The sequence below is a fragment of the Phascolarctos cinereus genome, unplaced genomic scaffold, assembly GCF_003287225.1.
Source record: "Phascolarctos cinereus isolate Bilbo 61053 unplaced genomic scaffold, phaCin_HiC Scaffold_4;HRSCAF=312, whole genome shotgun sequence".
Classification (NCBI taxonomy): domain Eukaryota; kingdom Metazoa; phylum Chordata; class Mammalia; order Diprotodontia; family Phascolarctidae; genus Phascolarctos; species Phascolarctos cinereus.
The window spans coordinates 284,467,598-284,487,152 of NW_027555847.1; the positions used below are offsets into that span (position 1 = coordinate 284,467,598).

General features: G+C 36.9%; 1 pseudogene; it reads right to left on the reverse strand.

Annotated features, from left to right (window-relative positions):
• Positions 1-1,241: 1,241 nt before the first annotated feature.
• Positions 1,242-7,188, reverse strand: LOC144456895 (eukaryotic translation initiation factor 3 subunit K pseudogene; annotated as a pseudogene).
• Positions 7,189-19,555: the final 12,367 nt, after the last annotated feature.

The following is a 19,555-nucleotide window of genomic DNA, read 5'->3' on the forward strand; positions in this document are numbered from 1 at the left end:
ACAGAGAGCTTTAGGAACATTTCCAGGTTAAAATAAATATTAAAGGCAGCCTTGAAGAGCAAAAGAAGTTTTTTTTGCGGGGGGAGGTAGGACAGGATTACATATAGTGTAGAAGGGGGGAAACAGTGCTTCAATGAGGTTTATGATAATGGGGGGAGGTTGAAGACGAATAGTAAATTGTATGCATATGAATTCCTCAGGGATTTTCCCTCTCCCCTACTGGCTGCCTACCTAAATCACTGTCTGCATACCAGTTATTGCTGAGCCCAGGCAATCACTTTAATTCACCAAACCCAAGGGAAAGTCAGCCCTGGACCTTTCTTCAAGATGCAAGATATCTTTTCTCTAACCTTTTTAGGCCTGTGAACTATAGCTTCCCTCCCTCCCCATGCCCCCACCATACACACACCCTGTGATTCAGCATTTCCTCTTGCTCTGAATGAGACACAGCTTATAAAAGATGGCAAAATATTCATCACATTAGAGAGAAGGAGGAAGAAATGGAGAAGGAAAAGGAGGAGGAGGAGGAGGAAGTGCCAGTGAAAGATATTTAGTTCTGATTTGCTTTATATAATGATTCCCCACCCACACCCCCACCAAATTACACGCCATTCATCCCAGACCAAATCATTAATGGCGGAAGAATCAATTCCTTAGTACACCAAGCAAATCTAGAGATGATGGGCTCCCTTTTATTTTTATCATTGTGCATTTATTTGGCATCTTCTGACCGGCAAACAAAGAGGCTTTAATAAAGACTTAGAAAATCAACACTAATCTTGCTTTGCTGCCAATCATACACGCATATATGTATAATGAATTAAAAAGTCAACTATCAAGCAAACTGCAAGAATTCTCCTTTTGGGGACGGGAGAGTGAGGAAGTCATTTAAAGTAATTTTCTAGAAATCTGTTTATCTGAATTTCTATGAAAGCAGATTTATAAATTTATTGGGAAATTGGAGGTTATTTCTGCCCATCATCTTGTCATGGTATGTTATTTCCCATCAAGTGCAAGTGGCAAGTTACAACTGCTGAATAAATCTACCACAATGCAGAAATTATAGAAGTAAAAACCTAGGTATTATTATGCTTAAGCACATGTTCAGAAGGAAAAAATAACTCTGAATTCAGATTGGAGTTTGTGGCGAGCCTCTATAGAGAAAATAATGTCAGAGAGGCAGAGAAATAATTTTAATTAATTAAATAATTTTAATTAACATGCTATCTTGAAAAGTTTCTTGAATAGACTAAAGTCAGTCTCTATAGATGATTTTCTTCTACAAAAAGAAAAGATTCAGGCTGAATTTGACAATAATTTAGAATTTAAATAACTTTTGGCATTTTCTCCCAGTTTTATGAGGCTAAAATTTTAAATTAGATCATTTAGATAAAAACTTACAAATTATAGATCACTTAGATTTGGAGCCATGGGAAAAATCATAATTCAACTAATATAAACATTAAGAGTAATGAAACAAATGAAAAGGCCAAGAGACAGAGTGTCTGGGTAACACATCTGGTCTTTAGGCTATAAAGGCAATGGTAGTCAGTAGCACATGTGGGACTTTGTTGAGGATAAACTGGACTGTTCACTTTTCCCTACATAGATAATTGGCCTGGGACTTTTGATTTTGAGATACCCTAGTCTGTGAGATCCTAGAGAAATTTGGCAAAATAATTTTTACACTGTATAATTGAATCTTTTTTCCAGTGTGTTTATGAGTCAGTTCACAAATTTTCATTTAACTACTGATACTTTTTGTATTTATGAATTCTGTAAGGTTTGATATACTGATACATTTGTATTACTGAATATAAGGTTTTTTTTTCCCCCCAGGAAGTAAAGGGCTTTTATTTAAGAAGCTGGCTATATGAAAAAGGAGGAGACATTCCGCAGAAAGAGTTACTGGGAGGAGGCCATGATGCTGGAAACACTCTCAAAAGTCGATCTTTTCCACAATGCTCTTGGGTTTAATACTCTCTTCTTGGCTGCGAATGAAGACCTGTCCTGCCTTATTGGAACTCCAGCCGTATTTGTTCATCCACACTTTCAGCTGGTTGTCTGACAGATCTCCCAGCATCTCAGCCAGCAGCCAGCGGTAAATATGTTGATATATGATGCTTAAAAAGTGACAGATAAAATTTCAGATGGAGTCTTCAAAGCCTGTAATTTCATTACGGAGAAGGCCATCCATGTTCTCATCTAGGGCATGCCAGAAAACTTGGAAATGACAGGTCTCCAGCAAATCTCCCAAGTCCAGGATCTGCCTGATGGGCTGCTCTTCTTGAGGAGCTTGGTCAATCATGCACTTGCACAGGGTGAAGTCCATGTGGGGGAGATTGGTGAGGGCCTTCAGCAGAATCTGGGCTGTCATTGTGGTCTGGAAAAAGACTGGGTTGAACTGGTATAGCTTGAGCATGGCCAAGTTGGGTTCTAGGTCATACGTGTTCTTCTTGGCCTGGGTCTCCACATAGCACTCCAGGTTGGCCAGGTTCTCAGGATTGTACCTATCGATGCCCTTGAGCAGCTTCCCCACGTTGGCGTGCATCTGGGGGAACAGCACCATGTCCTCCTCATTTTTGCAAGCAGATGCAGACGCTGAGCTAAGTATAAGTATTGATATTAAAGTTTCATGTGAGAAACATCTGGAATCACTAGGTTACTACTGAGTGATAGAAATGTTCATATTGTTCTTCTGCATTTAAATAGACAAAAACTATTTGTCTTTTGTAAAAGCATTTTGCCGTGCCTAAAATCCACAAATATTTGACATTTCTTTGCTCTTTCTCTGACTGAGGTACTTTGTTTACTTGTAGTGAAGAGTGAGTTTACAATTCCATTTGGCTTATCCTGTCAGTAGAAATTTGGGTGCCCATTGGGATACGGGATGCTGAGGAAATTTCCTGGACTTCTGTGTAGATCACCTATGCTAGAGGGACCCCTAAGAAAATTTTAGTGTGCACTGTGTAGATTTTTTGGGTAGAGTCCAGTTGGATAGCCTTATGCATTGAGGGAATCATTGGAAGAGTTTCTATCCTGGACAGTTTTCTCATTTGAGAATGGAGTGACTCCAGGTTGACCCAAGTTGCAAATTGCCAGGGGGAGAATTCCATATAGTGACCAGCTGAGTGTGGGTAAGATTTCTTTACCAGATAGAAGCTGCTTTTCTTTATTTTAGCTCTTTCTTTTGCTTGTGGGTTGAGAAAGGCTAAAGTTAAATGAGCAGAAATGTTTGGTGAATTATGTAAAATGCTTCTTATTTTCCTAAATCCGCAAAACTTTATATTTGAAGATAATTCTGATTTTTATCTGTACATGTGGGATTATATTTGATCGTGCAACACTGAGACACTATTGAAACTTTACTGTATGGCACTGGGGAAGCAAATGAAATGTTGAGGTCTAGAGGTGCTGGGAACCTCAAAATTCACAGGCAAAAGACACGGGTCCTACCTCAAATGAATTCGGCTCGAGCCTTCTTTCAGTCAGAGATAAGGTTTATTAAAACAATGATTGAGGTGGACAAGATTTTAAGAATGTGTGCATTTGTGGCACTTGTATTGACAAGAGGACTAGACTCTTAAGGAATCTGAGCCCTTAATTGGAGGTAATAAATAAAAGTAAGAACTGGTTTTATGAAGAAAAAAAATAGATAAACCAGTGGTTAATTTAATTAAAAAAAAAGAAAAGCAAATTAGCAGTATCAAAAAGAAAAGAGTTAATTCACCACTAATGAAGATAAAATTAAAGCAACTATTAGGAACTGCTTTGCCTAATTATATGTCAACAAATCTAACAGTCTAAGTTAAATGGATAAATATTTACAAGCCCAGATGAATAGAAGAGGAGATAGAATACTTAAATAACTCCATTTTAGAAAAAGAAATTGAACAAGACATCAATGAGAAAATCCCCATGGCCAAATGGATTCACAACTGAATTCTAGCAAACATTTAAAGAACAATTTATTCCAATACTATATAAAATATTTGGGAAAATAGGCAAAGAATAAAAATAGGCAAATTCCTTTTATGACACAAATATGGTGCTAATACCTAAACCACTAAGAGCAAAAAGAGAGAAAGAGAACTAAAGACCAATTTCCCTAATGAATATTGATGCAAGAATTTTAAATAAAATACTAGCAAGGCTACAGCAATATAACCCCTATGACCAGGTGGGATTTATACCAGGAATACAAGGCTGCTTCAACATTAGGAAAACTATCATCAAAATTGTCCATATCAGTTAACAAAAACAACAGATATCATATAATTATTTTAACAGATGGAGAAAAAGCTTTTGATAAAATAAAACACTCATTCCTATTAAAAACATTAGGAAGCATAGGAATAAATGGAGCCTTCCTTAAAATAAGTAGTATCTATCTAAAACCATCAGCAATCACTATCTGTAACAAGGATAAGCTATTAGCCTTCCCTTGAAGATCAGGGCTGAAGCAAGAATACTCTTGCTATTATCCAATATTGTACTAGAAATGCTATCTATAGCAATGAGACAAGAAAACAAATTGAAGGAATAAAAAAAAGGCAGTGAAGAAACAAAATTATCATTCTTTGCAGCTGATATGATGGCATACTTAGCAAATCCTAGAGAATTAACTAAAAAACTAGTTGAAATAAAAACTTCAGCAAAGCTGCAGGATACAAAATAAACCCATATAAATCATCAACAAAGCCCAGCCACAAGAGATAGAAAGAGAAATTCCATTTAAAGTAACTGTAGACAATATAAAATATTTTGAAGTCTACTTGCCTAGACAAACCCAGGAATTACATCAACACAATTACAAAACACTTTAAAAAAAATAAGGTCAAATGTAAACAATTGGAAAAATATTAGTTGCTCATTGGTAGGCTAAGCTAATATGTGATATACTTGTTCAGTGTCATACTAATCAAACTACCAAAAATTATTTTGTAGAGCTAGAAAAAATACTAACAAAATTCATCTGGAAGAACAAAAGATCAAGAATATTATGGGAATCAATGAAAAAAAATGTGAAGGAAGGTGGCCTAGTCATACCATATCTCAAACTATATTATAAAGTGGTAACCATCAAAACTATCTGTTACTAGCTAAGAAATAGTGGTAGATCAATGGAATAGATTTGATGTTTAATACACAGTAGTAAATGGCCATAGTAATCTAGTGTTTGATAAATCCAAAGACACAAGATTTTGTGAAAAGAACTCACTATTTGACAAGAACTTCTGAGATTATTAGAAAGCAATTTGGCAGAAATTAGATATGAACTAACATTACACACTGGATACCAAGATAAGGTCAAAATGGGTACATGGTTTAGCTATATGGGGTGATACCATAAGCAAATTGGGACAGCAAGGAATAGTTTTATCTATCAGATCTATGGAGAAGGAAAGGATTTCTGATCAAATAAGAGACATTATATGTAAAATGGATTATTTTGAATATATTAAATTGCAAAAGTTTTGCACAAACAAAACCAATGCAACCAAGATTAGAAAGAAAACAGAAAACTGGGTAACAATTTTTACAGCAAACACCTTTGATAAAGGCCTCATTTCTCAAATATATAGTAAACTGAGTCAAATTTATAAGGATACAAGTCATTCCCCAATTGATAAATGGCCAAAGGATATGAAATGGCAGTTTTCAGAAGAAGTAATCAAAGCTATCTATAGTAACATGAAAAAATGCTCTATTTTTCTCTATTCACTATTGATTAATGTAAATTAAAACAACTCTGAGGTACCACTTCATACCTATCAGATTAGCTAATATGACAGAAAAAGAAAATTATAAATGTTGGAAGGGATGTGGGGAAAACTGGGACACTCGGAGTAAGCACTGTTGGTAGAGTTGTGAACTGATTTTAACCATTCTAAATTGTAATTTGGAACTATGCCAAAGGACTATAAAACTGTGGATAACTTTTGACCCAGCAATAGCACCAGTAAGTATGTATCCCAAAGACATTAAAAAAGGGGACAGTAACAGTAATACTGTACAATGATCAACTGTGAATGACTTTGCTATTCTCAGCAATACAATGATCTAAGATAATTACAAAGGACTTATGATGAAAAATGCAATACACCAGAGAAAGAAGTGGCAGATTGAATGCAGATTGAAGCATAATTTTTTTCCTTTCTTTTTTAAAATTAGTTTGTGTTTTATTTCACAACATGACTAATATGGAAATGTTTTGCATGACTGTATATGTATAACCTATATTAAATTGCTTGCTTTCTCAATGAGGGGGAAGCAGATGTAGGGAGGGAGAGAATTTGGAATTCAAAATTTTAAAAACCAATGTTTTAAAATTGTCTTTACATGTAATTACATCCAAATTGTTACATGTAATTGGGAAAAAATAAAATAACTACACAGCATTTAAAATACTTGGTGGTCTACCTGCCAAATCACATTCAGGAAATATGTGAACATCATTACAAAACTCTTCACACAAATAAAGACAAATCCAAATAGTTGGAGAAATATTGGTCGTGTATGGGCTAAGCCAATATGAAAATGACAATACCACCTAAATTAATTTACTTAATAGTGCCATACCAGTCAAACTATCAAAAATTACTTTATAAGTCTAGAAAAATTCATAACAAAATTCATATGGAGAAATAAAAAGTCAAGCACATGAATTAAATACGTGAAAAAAATATAAAGAGGCCTACAGCACTAGATCTCAAACTATACTACAGAGCTTTAATCATAAAACCAGTTTGGTACTAGATAAAAAATAGTTGATCAGTGGAACAGATTAGGTACACAATATACAGAAGGCAATGAGCACAATAACTTAGCATTTGATAAATCCAAAGATCTCAGCTGTTAGGGCAAGGACTCAATATTTGACAGAGTCTCTTCTGAAAACTGGAAAGTAGTCTGACGGAAACTAGGCATAAACAAATATCTCACTCTGTAAACCAAGACATGCTCAAAATGAATACATGATTTAGACATAAATACTATATACTTATAGATACTTAAATACTTATATAGATACATAAATACTTATAGATACTATAAGCAACTCAGTGGAGCATGGAAAAAATTACCCATGGATGGGGAAGAGTTCATGACTAAACAAGAAATGAGACATTTACAGGAGGTAAAATGGATAATTTTGATTACCTAAAATTTTTAAAAAAGAAATAAAATGTAGCTAAAATTAGAAAAATAGCAGGAAATTGGAGAAAAAAGTCTCATTTCTCAAGTACATACAAAACAATCAAATTTACAAGAATATTAGGCATTTCTTAATTGATAAAGATTAAGGTATATGAACAGGCAGTTTTCAGAGGAAGAAATCAAAGCTATTAATAATCATATAAAAATGCTCCAAATTACTATTAGAAAAATGCAAATTAAAACAACTCTAAGGTACCACCTCATGCCCTCAGCTTGTCTAAGAAGTCAGAAAAGGAAAATGGCATATGGTGGAGGGGATATGGAAAAAAGGTTGGTGGAGTAATGTCTAAGCATTCTTTTTTTTTTTCAGTCTAAGCATTCTTGAAAACAATTTGAAACTATGCTGAGAAAGCTATTAAATTGTACATACCTTTTGACTAAGTAATACTGCTCCTAGATCTATATCCCAAAGAAATTAAAGAAAAAGTGAAAGGATTCATGTATACCAAAATATTTATAGCAGCTCTTTTTGTGATGACAAAGAATTGGAAACTGAGGGGATGAGTGAACAAATTATGGCATATGAATGTGATGGGATACTACTGTGTTATAAGAAATGATGAAGGGGATTGTTTCAGTAAAAACTTGGGAATAGTTACATTAACTGATGTAAAGTGAAGTGAGCAGAGCCAGGAGAACAATTTGCACAGTAACAACAATACTGTAAAGATGATCAATTGTGAATTATTTTAGTAACCTGATCGACACAATGACCCACCACAGCTCCGAAGAATTTATGATGAAAAATGCTATCCATTTCCAGGTAGACTTGTAGAGAGTGCAGATCAAAGCATATTTTTTTCTCGTTATTTAATTTTTTTTGCAGGAGGTGGGGCAGAACTTTACTAATGAGGATATTGGTTTTGCATGACTTCACACTAGTAAAGGGTTTTGCATTTTTTGCCTTTTAAATGGGTGGGTGAGGGGTTAGGGGAGGGAGAGACTCTGGAACTGAAAATAAAATAAACTTGAATGAAAAACACTTAATTGCTTTTCTTTGTTATGAAGGAATATTCAACGAGATGTGGAGTCACACAAAAACAGTAAAATTTTGGTGGCTGGAGATCAATTGAACTAATGAAATCACCCCACTGTATTTAAAGTGTCAAGATGTTAAGTCCTGTTACCTTAGCCAGGTATTGAGCCAATCACAGGTTTTGGGTGAAGTGTTGGAAAAGATCTTGATCAAGGAGGACACACAGGAAATGTGTTCAGATTGTCTGAAATTTTTTCATGCCCTGTGGGTCATCTACAAAATAGAGCTAGTTCAGGCCCAAGAAAGTGATTCATGTGCCTGGAGCAGAGAGGAGAAATTATTTCAGATAACTCTTTTTTTAGGTGTAGGATTTGACTTTTTTTTATCACTGTCCTAGCAGTGTCCTTGGGAGAACAGTGATTAACAGAAATGTGCTCATTAGGAACAAAGAACATACTGCATATGATGAGAAAAGGTCCAAAGATCTATGAAGAGCCTAACTGAAAAGCTGCATCATATCTGAAAGGAATTTCATGAGCATGCCATGAAGGGATGAAAAGAACTTTCAGCAACAGGGAGCTGTTTTGAGTTATCCCTTTGCTATATGTGCTTTCTATGTTATGAGTCCACTTTCCCCTGGACTCTGTGTGTAATGGTTCTAAATTTTTAGTTGATTAATTGACTAGTTAATAATCATAAAGAGAAGCCACTGTTGGCGGTTCACATTAGGAAGACAACCCAGCCCTTCCTTCAGAGCTACCCCTGATCCCAAGAAGAGATTTAGCAGCTATGCTCTGGGGACTCAGCCTGCTAGCACAAATGTGGGTGGTTCCCCCAGAATGTATATGCACCACAGAAGTCAAGACAAAAACGCATCAATACTTTTTTCGAGATCAAGGGAAAAAGAGGCAGAGGAGGAAAATGAGTCATATTTTAGGTTTACAGGTTTTAACAAAGTTTTCTTTCTCTTAAGACTATAGGTCCTTCAGTAGTCAAAGTTTTGCAAACTAATATAATTTGCTATGGACCTGTGCCAATCTCTGGATCTGGGATTTGGGAAAGTGTTCTCTATTAACTTCTTTTAGTAACCTTTGTTGTTAAAATACCCTTTCTCTTCTTCATCTATCCCAAAACTTTCTATCTTTAAAGGCTCACTTAAAGTACCACCTCATTAATGAGTCTTTCCCTGGTAACTAGAGCCATCATTTAATATCTTCCCTTTCTGATAACCCCAAACACTTAATGTCATTATCACTGGCACTTAATTTTTAATTTTGCAGTTTATTTTCTGTCTTTGCTTATTCCATAATTCCTTGATATGTTTCTTTTTTCAACAAGATTACAAACTCCTTGAGGGCAGAGACCTTTTGTTCCTACAGATAAATTTTAATTTTTCTAACTCTAAAAAGTAATCCTTTGCTTATTTGGTTGATATGGAATTAAATAAGCTAACTAGACAGTATTGTTATTTTTATTATATTGGCTTGGTCAGCTCTTGAGTAACTACTTAATGTCTTTATTTTCATAAAGTTTTATAGTTGTATTCATATAATTTGTGTGTATGTCTTGGCAAGTGGACTCTCAAGTAATTTATACTTTCTGTAGCTATTTGGTGGCAATATTCAGAAGTGCTGATGATTCATGTGGGTTCATTTTATAGTCTGCAACTTTTCTGAAGTTAATTATTTCAATTAATTTTTTTAGTTGACTCTCTAGGATTCCCATCATATCATCTGCCGAAAGAACAGTAGTTTTGTTTCTTCTTTGCCTCTTTTTATTCCTTCAATTTTTTTTCCCCTGTCTTGCCACAGCTAGGATTTATACCACTTTACTGAATAGTAATGAAGATAATAAGGGAGATCTTTGCTTTTCCTTTTGATCTTACTGTAAAGGCCTTCTATTTATGCCCACTATCGATAATGATGGCTTTTAGTTTTATTTTTTATTTGTTTTTTTCAATCAACAAAAACCTTTCTCCTATTCTTCCTACTTCAATTAAGGAAAACAAACCCCCAGTTTCAAATACTTATAGTCAAGCTATGTCCAAAAAAAAAAAAAAGGTCATTACCTATCAAAAGGCAGGCATGTTTCTTTATGAGTGCTCTGAAATCATGGTTGGTCATTGTGTTAATTAGAATTCCTAAGAGTTTCACAGTCATCTTTATAACACTGTTGTTCCATACAATACTCTGTTGATTCTGTTCCTTCATTCTGCATCAATTCATATAAGTCACACTGTGGTTGAGTTGAGGAAAAAGTGCTGCAAATATGGAGGGCATGATGATCAGATGGTAGCACAATGAATAGCTCCCAGTTGCAAGAGCCTTCCTGGTCATGTAGTACTCTCTATGGAACAGGTAGCAGTTCCTGCTCAGGCAGAGATATGAGCTCAATGGGTTGTAGAGGCTACCTAGGAGGATAAACAAAGCAACAAATTCAGCATTTCCTGCTTGTTGTTGACTGTTCTGCATAAGTTGAACTGTTAGTAAAATAAAATGTAAGTAAACTGGGGCAGCACATTCAGCAACTAGAGGCAGAGCTCTCAGCTTCCAGAGAATGTGCAATGAAAGCTAAAGATCAGCTAATTGAACTAGAGGGGTATGCAAGTGAAGAGATTTCTCCTGATGGGGTTGGAGACTGAAGGGATGGCTCCTGAGGGTATGGTCTAATGAAGTCAACCATTTCTCTGATCTCCACAGTTTATTTCCATAGGCCAGAGGATTTCTCTGAGATGTACTTTTACAATCAATTAAATTTATTAAGAACCCCTAGATAGAGAACACTTACTCCCTTTTTAGGGGGCTAATATGGGGATTTATTTCCATATGGCCATATAAAGATGAATTTCCACTGAAATCAATGATCACTCCTACCCTCCATGGAGATATGCCAGGGAGGAGGTGAAGATTCTAAAGGAAATGGGTTTGACAGATTGGATTTATGTGTTCCCTCCCCATGACCTGCCATAATTTTGCCCAGCCAGTCTCAGGGGCAATTAGATCCTACTTTCAGCATGGAGCCCCAAAAGAATGGCTTCAGGCATTTGTTATAGATCTCCTTGGCAACACAATTTTACACAGGTAGGTGGGACAGCTGTGGCTTGGGCAGAAACTACTGTCAATGCAAATGGACAATCTGGGAATTGGAGGAGTCTCATAATTCACCACCCTCCTAAGTGGGCAGAGGGCAATGACCCCCTGTCCCGAATAGGGTTTTGTGTGTGGATTCTAAAATATGAGGTTGATAAGAAAATAATCGATAGCCTATCGCTGAGGGTGCTAGTAAAACTGTACAGAAGAATTCAGTACCAGGACTTTCCAGCCCCACCCAAGCCTGAGATATTCTATAAAGTCATGACCCCATTTTGATGTTTAGGGGAAACTGCAGAGGGCAGACCATGGAGGGAAGGGGTATTATGGACTTATTTGAAGGTCCTTTCAATAAAACTCAAGGCATATTACCAAGTAGGGTCACATGGAAATGCCTTTTTTTTTTTAAAGGCAATTGGGGTTAAGTGACTTGCCTAGGGTCACACAGCTAGTAAGTGTCAAGTGTTTGGTCTGAGGCCGGATTTGAACTCAGGTCCTCCTGACTTCAGAGCAGGTGCTCACATGGAAACTCTTAAAAGTTTCTATACCATCCAGTGTCATTACCATTATTGTACTCCTCAGAGGATGAAAGATATTTCTTCTCTAATGATAGAGATGAAGATGAAGCATTACAGTATGTCAGCTCCCCTCAAAATAAATCTGCATTACTTTTGAGGAAGGCAGATGGCAAATGGAAACTTACAGTAGACTAGAGGGCTGAACAAGGTTGTCACACTCATCATGACAGCTTATTTCTGACCTCATTAAGGTTATAACCTTGTCAATGTTTTTCTCTATTCCTGAGATCCAGACTAGTCAGCAGTAGTTTGCTTTCACCTGGGAAGGAGTCTCATATACTTTCATCATTCTTCCACAGAATTACTCGAACTCTCCCTCGAACTGCCAAATTATGTTAAGCAGAGACCTGAAAGAGGCCTCCCTTCCTGAGGGCATTAACATATACCTTTACATTGATGTGGCATACTATTGACCAGGTCAAATGAGGCCATAGTGACAGAAACTCTAGATTAGATGGTGTCCTGTATGAGGGACAAAGGATCAGAAATCTACCCCAAGAAAAACTGGGATCCAGCCCAAACTGTTTGGGGAAATATAGTGGGTAGGGTAAACCCAGAGGATTCTGAGGATAGTACAGAATAAGTTACTGACACTTGCTTCCCCACAGTCTAAGAAGGGAGGTCAGAAATATTGTACTCTTCAGGTTTTGAAAAACCCGCATTTCCCACCTGGGTATCCTGATGGTTAGTCCCCCTCCTTCAAGTGGCTACATCATGTAAGGTCTAAAGCTGAGAGTCTACAAGTCAGTCTCTTCCCTTGGGCCCTTATGTCCCTGAAAAATCCATGGTTTTTGAATTCTCTTTCTATAAAGATGAGGCTGAATGGAGCCTTTTGGCAAGCAACAAAGGGTAGCTAGAAAAAGCAATTGTTAGGCATCTGGAGCTCCAAGCTCTCCAAAGCAGCCACTCACTATACCACCCATGAAAATTCTATTATTGGGCCCTAGTTGCTATTGAACAGGTGATGCAGTGTTGCCCTTGTCTAGAGTTGCCTATTATCAGTTGGGTGGTAAAACACACTCCTTCTAACAAGATAAACAGAATATAGGAGCTTCTATTGCCCAATGAAAATGGTACACAAAATAATGCTTGCCTGGGGCCTTCTGGTGTTATTCTCCATTCACAAACAGGTGGAAACTATCCTAGAGATTGAGGTCCCCAGTCCAGATCCTGTAACCCTGCCTCCTCTGGTCCAATGGGTTTCCACCTATAAGGATCTGGTTCCTGAGGAACACCATTTTATCTGGTATACTGATGATTCCATCTGCTATGAGAGAGGCATAAACAATTGGACTTTAGTAGTCACTAATCTGGTAACAGGAAATAGCCTGGGGAATGAGGGTCCTCCCAGGGCTTCTCAGTGGAATGAGCTACAGCCTGCATAACTGGTATGTGAGATTAAGGGATGGGGCACTACTTACACTAGTTTCTGGCTGGTGGCCATGGGGCTAGCTAAATGGTCTACGGCCCGGAGAGCACAGAACTGGACACTCAAAGGTTTTCCCCTTTAGAGTCAGAACCAACGGGCAATTTAACAGATTCCTCCCACTGCAAACGGTTGCTTGAGGGGCATGTGAACACTCATTAGAGACATCACTAAACAACCATGCTGGAGTCATTACTAGAACAGCAGAAGCTGGGAAGTGGGTCCATTGCCAAACCGGACTTCGGAGTAGCGGTACCATGTTGTGCTGGGCATGACTATATAATTCCCATAAAGAAAAACCAAGTTTTTCTATCCAATTGGAGTCTTTGGACCAAATAACTCATCTAACCTATGTGGTCCTCAACTTATCCCCAATTGGTAAAAGGACATTTTCCCATCTCAGGGCAAGAGGTTTGCCCCTGCTAATGAAAAGCTACATTTTTGTACTCGTAATTGTCTAGATGGTTTCCAACATCCAAGAAGCCATGTCTGTGATAAATAAATGCCATCCTAGGAAGGGGAAGGGCTCACTGTTCCAGCAGTTTCTCAGATCCAGGCTCCAGCCTTACCTAATATGAATGGACTTTTTGGTATGTACGTGCAGCTCACCTTCTGCCCCAAGAGAGGGCTTCCTCTACCTTAAGAAATAATGTGCCCCCTAATTGGCAGGCTTTCTTTCCTCTGAAATTATTGGGACAAATCCTTCCTAGAAAGAATTTAAGAGAACAAGGAGTGGTAAAAATGAGAGATGTCTAACTTTGTAATGTCACTGAGGAGGTGAAACTGTTGCTACATAACTATAGTGGATGTGTATTTACTTAGAATAAAAAGGGCTTCTTAACTGACTTGGTGGAATCTGAGCCCCTGGATGGGGGTGAGGGAGAGTCCTTATTTGGTCCCTGTGAAAGAAGGAGGTAGCCCATCCACAGAGGCCTCTAAGGGGGCAAACATTCCCTATCCTTTCCCTGACGTAGCTCTAAGGGAAGGGGAAGTTTTGGCAGGTAGGCTAGAGGATACTGAACATATGTGCATATGGGGAGAGCTTCAGTACCAACTTAGACCCCAAGATAGACTGCATACAAGAGAATTATGACTTCTTAGTTACTTTGCTACCGATGACTGATACGTGATGAAGAATTGTTGACCATAGCAAAAATACCTCTGATGTTCCTCCAGCTATTCTTGCTCATGGTTAGCTCCTCGTATCAGAAGAAGAAAACTGTAACTCTACTGGAGGTGTTGTCATCTGTGCTGTCAATTTTGATGTGCCTGGTTCTGCTCTTACTGGTCATTACTACCTTGTATTAGGAAACCTACCAGGAATTGAAAAGATTTGGTATCACCCACCACATGGAGTACACTATTGAGATTTGAAACTTGGTCCTTCTGAAGGAAAGAGGAAAAGCCTAGCATCTCCAGCTTATCCTTTAATTTTTTTTTCCTTTTCCTTGTGCCTCATTATGGTGACTTTTTGGCCAAAGGCTGGCTGGTTATTATTTTATTTTATTGTTGTGTTATTGTCATTGTTGGTGGTGGCTTCGTTTGTCCCTTCTCTTTTCTCCCTTTCCCTCTTAGTACTGTCCTTCCAGAAAAAGCCCAGTAAAAAAAAAAAAAGTCCAGTAAAAGCCTTAAAAGAATTAAATTGGTAGAAGGCCCTCTAGAGGATTCTTAGGACCATACCACTAAAATACGGTATTTAATAGGACTAATATCTAACAGCATTTCTTCACAACATAGGTTAGGCCTACCCTTCCTCCTTCCTTCCTGCAACAGGGATTAGTTTTCCCTAAAAGGACACAAAGCTGCCCCAGGATTGACCCATCATGATCTCTCAAACCTCTCCAAAATGGGAATTAGGCTCAAGAGATAAAGCGATTTCAGCTGTCTCCATGGTCTAGAGCCTAAGACAATAAGACAACTAGTAAGGTAACAATCTGACAAACTAGCAGAGCAAGGCTAATCTTTCTTAGTAACCCCTATCCCCAACAGCCACCATGCTTTGGCTGGGCTGCACAAGCCAATTCACAGGATTGCAAAAGAATTAAACTTCTCCCCCTTTTACCCTTTCCCTCTCCACTCCTGGTCACTGGAAAACAAAAAAGCTTTCTCTGCCTGGGACTATTGTCTGATAGCACTCTGAGGAACAGGGAACCAGGGTACTATGCTACTATTAGTACATGGCTCCACCACAGAGGTAAGCACCTATCTCCTAGAGGAATTGCTATTTCCAAAAGAGAGGCACAAAAGAAAAAAAAACAGGGCAAAATCATATGCAATAGCAGAGATAATGTTTAGAAGAGAGAACTCAAAATATTTACCTTAGAAACTTTAATTCCATAAGGCATAGACTAAACAAGGATCAAATAAGCATAAGGGCCACAAAAAAAAAGTCGAGAATAGGCAGAGAAAGAAAATAATGAAGAGAAGCAAGAAATTCTTTTAAGAAAAAAGTACAGAAAATGAAATAAAAAAAGGGAAATTTTACTTGACTTTTAACTGAGATAAAGACAACTAGATAAAAAGAAGAAAGAAAAAGGAATGAATATGTTAAGCAAAATTCTAAAACTAGGAAAAGAAAAGGAGTGACAATTGGGGGAAGGAGGAAAGTGACAATAAGGGGAAGGAAGATAGGAATAGGGTTGCTTTAAAAGAGGTCAAACTAAAATAACTGAAAAGAAGTACTAACTTTAGAAAGAAATAGAGAAAAAAATCCTAAAAAAACCCAGCCAATATTAGGGATAAATGGAGGAATATATAAAACTAACTCATAATTTTAAATCTGAGTGGATTAAATAATTTAGTAAAATGAAAAAGTGACAAATTGAATTAGAAGACATAATTCTACAATGCTTTGGTTATAAAAATATGTAAGGAATGAAGACATACAAAGAACATAAATTAGGGGCTGGAAAAAAATTTATTATCAATCAGATGAAGGCAAAAAAAGCAGGTGTTGCAATCATGCTATCAGACAAAGCAAAAGTAAACATTAAAAACATAAAAAGGGAAAAACAAGTAAGCCACATTATGCTGAAAGGAACCCACAGATTACAAACCAATATCAATATTAAACTTAGATGCTACAAATGTCAGATGCTACAATTCACAAAGGAAAAATTAACTGAATTACAAGATGACATAGGCAGTAATCCAATAGTAGCAGAATCTTTTAATATCCCTCTTCTCAGCTGTGGATAAGTTAAACAGAAAGATAAACAAAAGGGGAAGTATAAAATTGTTGGAGAAACTAGAAGCTAAAAGAATTATGGTATTTTCTGAATGGGACTGCTAAAGAATAAACATACTTTTAAGTTCACCATGGAACTTTCACAAAAACTGACCATGTATTAGGGCACAGGGATACTGCAGACAGATGCCAAAAAGCAGAAATAATATATCCTTTACAGACCATAATGCAATAAAAATAGCAGTCACTCAAGGGAGCAAAAATAAAAGAGAAAACCCAAAGGGAGACAACAATGAAGTCCTAAATAATGAGTGGGCAAAAGAACAAATCATAGTAACAATAATTATGTGAAAAAAAAAGATGATGAAACAATATACCAAAATTTCTGGGATACAGCTAAAACAATTCTCAGGGGAAAATTATATCCCTAAAATATACATTAACAAAATGGAAAGAAAACATTAATAAACTGAATATACATAAAAAAACAAGAAAGCTAACAGATAAACCTAAAATAAACACAAAAGAGGAGATAATAAAAAATTAGAGGAGAAACAGATAAACTCGAAGCCAAAAAAGCTATAAATGATAAATAAAACTAAAAGTCGAAAATAGATCTGTGATGTCATGAGCACTGGGAACTCTCAAGGAAGGAAACTACCTCTACCAATGCAGGTTAACATTTTCTCTGCAACTAACAGTCTTAGAGTACTAAGAAGTTAAGTGACTTGTACAGAGTCATACATCTTGTATGTGTCAGAGGTGGAACTTGGGCTTAGGTCCTCCTGGCTTTGAGGTTAGTTCTCTATTTACTATGAATTTGGAAAAGCACATATCTGGGGGTTGGCTGAGGGTAAAATTACTTTACTGCTTCGGCATAGCCATTTCTTGAGCAAGAAATTGACAAATTTAGATCAGGAAAGGAATTTAGAAGTCATCTAATCTAACTCTCTCATTTTACAGATATAGAAACTGATCCTACAGAAGTCCATTGGGCTTCTCTACAGCCATATATTAATTGGCAAATAATAATTAGCAAAGTTAGAATTTGAACCCACATACTCTAAATTCAGTGCAATACAGTCCACCTAAAAGCTGTATTTTTACAAAAATTGTCAGTCAACAAGCATTTATTAAGCACCTATTTTGTGCTAAGCACAATGCTAGCATCTAGAGATTCAACAAAAGGCAAAACAAAAAAAACCCATCTCAGTTCTCAAGTAGCTTATGGTCTAATGGGAGGAGACAACATGCAAACAAAATATATACGGGATAAACTGGAAATAATAAACAGATTATCGAATGGTCTTACAATAGAGTGTCAGATGGCTTAAAAAGGATAAACAAAGGCATCAGTTAAAAGACTTTTATAGTAATTCAAATGTAAGCTAATGAGTGTCTAGACTAGGAAAGCAACAGTTGGAATGGGGAGAAAGGGGCAAATCCAAGAGATATTCTGAAGAAAGACAATAGTATTTGGTAGCAGATTGATTATAGGGGGAGTCAAAGAGGAAGCATTTAATAAATGCTTGATGTTCAGAGTCAGTGCTGATTGATGAATTTGATAGAAGAGTCAAAGATGACTCCAACATTTCTTGCCTGAGAAAATGGTAGTTGGGAGAACCTGGAAAGAAAAGATAATGAGCCATATTGAGTTTGAGGTGATAAATTTCAAATCTACAGCTCACATTTGCAGGCAGCTGGAAAGAGGACTAGAATGAAAAAGATAGGTCTGAGCTGAATAAGAAGTTCACCCAGAAAGTCACTATGGAAAGAGAACAATGCATGGTCAAGGAATGAACCCTTGGGGAAACTCAGATTTAGAAATCAGAAAGAGAAGAGCCAGCAAATGGGAAAGAAAAAAGGACAAAGGTAAGAGAATCAAACAATAAAAAGTACCACCTCTCATTAATAAGGAGAAAATTTCAAGAAGTTGACTGTGTCACAGAGAAGTTAAGGATGAAGAGCACCATGGAAAAACCCATTTGATCGGCAGGAGCCAGGAGAGGATACCGATAACCAGCCTATGACGACCAGAGCACAAATTAGCTTGCTGAAGGGAATAGAAAGTGCATGTGGGTGGTGTAGACCACATACAGGAATGTGTCTATGAAAACAGAGGACCTAATAACTAACTAGATGCCAATGTTGAGTGAAAATATTTTTTGAGAAAATGAATATGTAAACTGCAATGACTTGAATTTGTAGTGTAGACTGGAATATATTTATAGGCAGATGCAAAAATTTAATTTATTGCTATTTAATTCTACAATATCTAATCTAACACTGTAAGATTTTACATAGCAAGGAACTAACCTTTATCCACAGCAATAAATAAATAGAAGAAACATTAGTCTTCTCCCATTACCAAAAATTCTTCTTTGTCAGTACAACCACTAGAACAGGACTGTGTTGCACAATTTGGCACCAATAGGGAAATCTACCATGACAAATGATACTTTAAAGAGAATGTGCAAGGAATTAAGAGCTGTGCATTAATTTTAGTCTCTTAATACTTAAATACTCTAACTTCCCAGTTCCTCAGTTTACTCATTTCCCATGATCTATTCTCCCTCCAACTTGGCCACACACAGATAGCCACACCCTTCATCTTGCCATCACCCACAAATGTTCCACTTCCATGTTCACAGGACTCTGAACTTCCCACATCTAACTGCAATCTGTTCTCATTCCATCTCTCCCTCCACTTCACAACCTTGAATATTATTCTTTATCCTCACTGCAACCCCTAAACTCTTAACCCCTCAGTTGTTCCCTAGGCCATCAAACCTGGGCCTAACTTAACCATCCTCCCTTCCCCACCTTTATCCCTTGGTGAACCAGTTCAACTCTATAACTCTGTAACTTATAGAAAAAAGGCCATTCACCATCTGACACTCTATTGTAAGACCACTGGATAATCTGTTTATTATTTCAAATTTATCCTGTATATATTTTGTTTGCATGTTGTCTCCCCGCATTAGTCCATAAGCTACTTGAGAACTGAGACTGGGTTTTTTTCTTTTTTTGTTTGTTTGTTTTGCCTTTTGTTGAATCTCTAGAAGCTAGCAACTCTATTGC